This window comes from Canis lupus, chromosome 10 (genome assembly GCF_048164855.1).
Source record: "Canis lupus baileyi chromosome 10, mCanLup2.hap1, whole genome shotgun sequence".
NCBI lineage: Eukaryota > Metazoa > Chordata > Mammalia > Carnivora > Canidae > Canis > Canis lupus.
In genome coordinates, this window is record NC_132847.1 from 26,709,532 (window position 1) to 26,715,531 (window position 6,000).

Genomic DNA, 6,000 nt, shown 5'->3' on the forward strand with positions numbered 1-6,000 from the left:
CATACTCCTCATTTTCCAACACATCATACGATTTATTATGTTCCACTGTCTCTCTCTACTAAATATAAGCCTGCTGAGGGCAGGGATTTTGGTCTCTTGTTCAACGCTCACTTTTCAGCTGAATCACAGGGCAAGAGTCATAAATTTAACCTGACATAGTAGGAAACATGGAGACACTAAATGTCAAACAATGTGAGAAAACTCATGACAGGAAGTAACTTACTACAAACAGTTACATCTTCTCCAAGCATGATGGTGCCTGCGAGATCAAGTAATTAGAAAATGTGGAAGGGATTTAAAGTTTTTCACTGAAGAGATAAAAGAAGGCACACTCAGAGTTACTGAGGTGCTAATGCAAGGAATTATCTACAAAGGTGTGGGCACAGGAAAATCAACAATCTCAGAAAAACATGGTCTTTGGGCCAGCAACAGCCAAGTCTGAAGAAGCTACAGGAGGGAGTGGTTACCGGAAGCCAGAAAAGGCCTGGAGCTTTAAGACAGGGCCATTGGAACAGAACTGTGGCCAATGAAAACCTGCTTGCTGGTTATGGTATGTGGGGAACAGGAGATACAAATATGTGGACCTCACCTTTCTCTCATTCTTAAGATCTCTTGCTAGTTTCTCCCACTACCTAAACCAAAGGGAACTCAGAGAAGTATGCAGTTCTTGAAGAATCAAGCTCCCAAGAACACTGCAAGAAGAGAAAGGTAGAAAGTGGGCCAGGAGGGACTAAAAGAGAATATCCAGCAGAGTAACCATTTTGTAAGCTATCTGCAAAAGATACATCACTGTGTTTACCAGTGCCTTCGACTCACTGTGTTCCAAACCTAAATTTCAATCTCTTCTTTCCATTCCCAGGCCTATCACCATCCTCCCAGTCACACAGTAATTCTGATGCAACTATCCGTCCTCCCACATACACAGTCATTTGACAATTATACTTTCACAACTTCCCTCAAATTCCCTATTTCCAGCACTATCTCCTTGTTCGTGTTCTCATTTTCTTACCTGGCTAACAGGAGTTGTCTTAACGACCCTGTCATCACTGAACTGCCATCTATTCTACTCGGCACTACTGAGTTAATCTTTCTAAATAAGGGTCTCACTACCACTATTGTTGCTCAATAACCTTTAGTGATTTCCACTGTCAGATAAGGCCCAAACTCCTTAGTGTACAACTCAAAGACCTCAGTAATGTGGTTCCAACTTTCTCCCAATGTATTTCCCACAAATCTCCTTTACCCTTAGTACAAATGAGTCACCAGTATTTGGAAGTAAATCAAGTTTATTGGGAAGAATATGACCATCAGAATCGGTCAAACTTGGATTCAACTTCCAGCTCAACCATTTCCTCAGCTGGGAACATTGGAAAAGTTACTTAACCTTTCTGAGATGAACTACAGCCACCAATCTATGAAGAAGAGGGTTAGTAAATGGATCCAGTCAGAATATTTATAATTTGTACAATATTTAGCACAAAGGCTCCATGTCTCTGCCTTTTCTCCCTCTAACCTCAAATTAACTTTTTCTCCTCAATCTTCTCTATGTGGCCAATTTTTTAGGTCAAATGCTGAATCCTCCACAAGGCTTTTCTTGATCTTCCAACTTGGAAGTCACTTCTCCCCAACAATCACATTATTTATACCTTCCTTAGAGCAACAAATACTTAAAACACTTACAGATAATTAACATGGTTCATACCTCCTCTACTACAGTTGAAACAGCAGAGTGTTTATTAGCAGGTTCCCATATCCAAGTCAAAGGCAAAGCCTAGTTTTAAAGCCAATCTTTGTACTAAGATTGCTCTACAGACTACATGCACATATGTCACTACTCTTCGCAAGACAGTTATTCATTCATCTCACTAACTGTGCAAATACCACATGGTTGCGAGTTGGGGATCAAATAAAAGTACACCTTTTACTAGACAGTCACTTCTTATCAGAGGTCATAATTTTAACATTACTATGTACCAAAGAAGATCGTTTGTTTTGTTGCTGTTGTTGTTTTCAAGATTTTATTTATTTATTCATTCATGAGGGACAGAGAGAGAGAGGCAGAGACAGAAAAGCAGGCTCCCTTCCAGAAGCCCAATGTGGGACTCAGTCCCAGGACCCTGGGATCATACCCTGAGCCGAAGGCAGACACTCAACCACTGAGCCACCCAGGTGCCCCAGTTTAAGCTGAAAAACCTTCTTTCAATCAATCTGTTCAACAATCCTACAAGGCAGGTTATTACTAATAGTGTCTCTTTTTTAAAGACCAGGAAACTGAGGTTCAGGCCAACTTGTTCAGTGTCACAGAATTAGAAAGTCAAAGGGTCAGGAACGAAATCTAGTTTATTTGATGCCAAACTTTATGAAATATTAAACCAGATGCTTATTCTGAGGCAACTTATATTCCCAACATAAGCATCAGAGAAAAAATGTACCTTTCATATGGTATCCAAACAATAAGTAACCAGTGAAGGAGAGAAGCCTTAATATCATCAGAAAATGTACTCAAAATGATAGAGACTAACTCCAAATTGTTGGTACGCTGTTAACAACCTGAGATGGAGCCATAATGCTGAAAAGAAAAGGGTCCATCATTTCAAAAGAAACTGAATTTTAATCACAATGCAAGTTATTTGAAGATAGGAATCACCTTAGTCTCACCCCTGTGTACCTCCAGATTCTAGAAGCCTTTTGCACAAAGGTATTCAATACCGGATGAAAATGACATCAAACCTAGGAAATAAGGATGCCTGGGTGGCTCAGAGGCTGAGTGTCTGCCTTCGGATCAGGGCGTGATCCTGGGGTCCTGGGATCGAGTCCCACATCAGGCTCCCTGCAAGGAGCCCGTTTCTCCCTCTGCCTGTGTCTCTGCCTCTCTGTGTCTCTCATGAATAATAAAATCTTAAAAAAAAAAAAAAAAAAAAAACTAGGAAATAAGCATGTCATTTAATTGATACACATCAAAGAATTTTAGTTCACATCAGGGATTTTTAAAGTGATGACACAAGCCCTTTTTCAGGTAGGTTTTTTTGTTGTTTTGTTTTTGTTTTTAGCAAACCAAAGTAGTAAAATAATCGAAGGAGCCTAAGAGAATCTACCTGGGAAGAGAAGAAGTGTACAGATAAGAATGCCTAGAATCCTTTTCCTCTTTGAATATTCAATTCACCTAGCGCCAAGTGCAAGCAAAAAAGCAGGTGGAAAAAGTAAGTACATGAGACTCCATTGCCCTTTCAAGCATTCCTACTTTGGGATTCCTTTTTTAAAAGCAGCTTTCAAATATTTCCAAAAGCAAGTTCCAACGTCAAAGACTAATGTTCCCAAACAGTTGTGTGCCTCTCGTTGAAATGAGTAATAAATTCTATTTCCCAACTAAAATAATTCCACACATTTAGCAAAAGACTAAATTTAAACATCAAGAACATTCACGAAGTGCTAAACTCATTCAATTTGAGGCTAATTAATTCACGCCCACTTATTCTTCAAATACTGCCTCCCTCAGAATTATACAAATGTTAATTTTTAAAATGTAAAGAACATATAACCTTTTAATTACGGCAAATTCTTTTGTATCAGAAACTGACTTAATTACCGTAAAAGTTACCTGTTAACAAAATTATATCTTAAAAATCAGCTAATAAAAATACAAGATTTTTTTAAGACGAAAATGCAAGAATGGTGAGCATACTGCTAACTGCAACTTAAAAGGGTGTCCAAAATGTGAATTACACTCCTTATGGGAAGATTCAATATATAGTGATTATCATTTCTCACTTAATATTTCAACTGTGGGACGCCTAGGTGGCTGTGGTTGAGCATCTGCCCTTGGCTCAGGTCGTGGTCCCAGGGTCCTGGGATCGAGTCCCACATGGGGCTCCCTACAGGGAGCCTGCCTCTCTGTGTTTCTCAAGAATAAATAAAATCTTTAAAAACTAGTATTTCAACTGTTTTGTATTTCTATCATTAAGTTCTGCCTCCCTTTAAGGTGATTTTGCTATCAATACTTGGCAAAGTATTGATTCAAATCTTGAATCTTAAAATAATGCAAAATAAAATAAAAATGGATGAAGTACTCTTAAGGTCTACATTGTAGTCCAGTAATTCAAGAAAAAAGTTAAAAGAGCCCAATACATCAGGCTCTGCATTTTCATATAAGCTGTGGAATGCCCTTTGCCACCTCATCCACCTATTGTAAATGTCAGAACTGATACTAATGTCTCTTCTCTAACATTTCCCTTGACCCACACAGAAAGTCATGATGACTGCTCAAGTATTTGACTAAAATGCCCACACTGTTTAAATTCCCACCACCCAAACTAAACTGTGGGTACCTCGTGAGCAAGGGCTCATCCTTATTTATTATTTAGCTAAGTTATGCTCAATAAATTGCTTAATGAATTGTAAGATCTAGTGCCAGGATTCCTCTTGAAGGTTGTTACTGAATTAATTACCAAATAGGACTTAAAACTAGCAGTATCAAATTGGACAGGATTCTAAGCAATTATAGTCCTCACATCACAGGAAAAAGTAGTGCAAGAAAAATAAATGGACTTACCAAGGTTAAATAGGAAAATTTGAATCCACGTTTCAACTAGAAATTTAGATTTGGGGTACTGCCCACCTCTAATGCAGAGTAAACCTTTTCCACATACCCTTGCCAGTCTGTTCTTTTCTTTGTTTTCTCAAGAGCTTCTGAGGAAGTATTTATTAGCAAGTCACTCAATTCAATGAAAAGCAATTTCTGCAGTGAAAAACCTCTATTCACACACAACTGAAATATGATGGTACAAGTTTTAGGTAGAATAAGCTAGAAAAGAATAAACTGCGTATTTATTGCTATAAATTCCCAGACTTCAATGTATAGTCTTCAGAATACAAGGGCACTAAGGCTTATGTTTTAATGTAGCTAAACCACTTATTTTTTAATCAATTCTCTCGTAACTGAAATACAAAACTTGGAGGAAAAAGGACTAAATATCAAAAAAAATCCTTGTAGGGCTCTAGCAGATTTCCCGAGAACTGCATGGACACCAGTATAACCAACAGCTTCAACCAAGCTTCTGCACTTTTTTTTTCCTTTTATATGTTGTAAATAGCAACTCAACCCTGCAAAAAAGAATTTAAAGACAGAAGAAAAACTGTAAATATGCTAATCAATAAATTACATGCATCTACACCAAAGTACACCATATAATCACATAAGATACACGTATGACACAGAAGAATGTCTTTGATGCTAAAATTCAAATATATGTATATGTATCTTACCCTGCAAAGAAAAAGATGTAGAAACAGGCAAATTGTTAACAAAGGTTATCTCTGGACACTAGGAGAAAACAGGAGGAGTAATTTTTTTTTTTTTTTTACCTTTACAATTTTTTTTAAGACTTTATTCATGAGAGACATAGGCAAGAGGGAGAAGCAGCCTCCCTTCAAGGAGACTGATGCGGCACTAGATCCCAGGACCCTGGGATCACGACCTGAGCTGGAGGCAGATGTTCAACCACTGAGACACCCAGCCATCCCTATAGTATGATTTTTAAAAATAAGCAAAAATATTCCTATTTCTTGTTCTCAATAATCCCATCTTAGGCAAATTACCTAAATTAGGTAAGCTTGTAGCTAATACACAAATAATAAGGTCTCCTCATAGTGTTATTCTGAGGACAAAAATAAATGAGGCACAGAGTACCTATAGTACAAGGCACAGAGGAAACACAATCAGTGGTATCTTTACTCCTTCAGACTGTAATGAAATGTTTTAAGTGATAATGTATAGCCATCATTATGGAAAAACTGGCAAATATTTCTGCAGTTAAAAACCATTGGAGAAAAAATGGGGAGGATGGCAGTATGTTCCTGGAATGATAAGGCCCTTAACAGTTCTATTATGTACAATCTAGCTTTGAAAATTTTCATTGAAATGCTTTCATTGGTTTTATCTTAAGGCTTTCGAAAGTTCGAGTGAGTACGTACCTTTTACCAAGAACTGAAAAACATGAAACC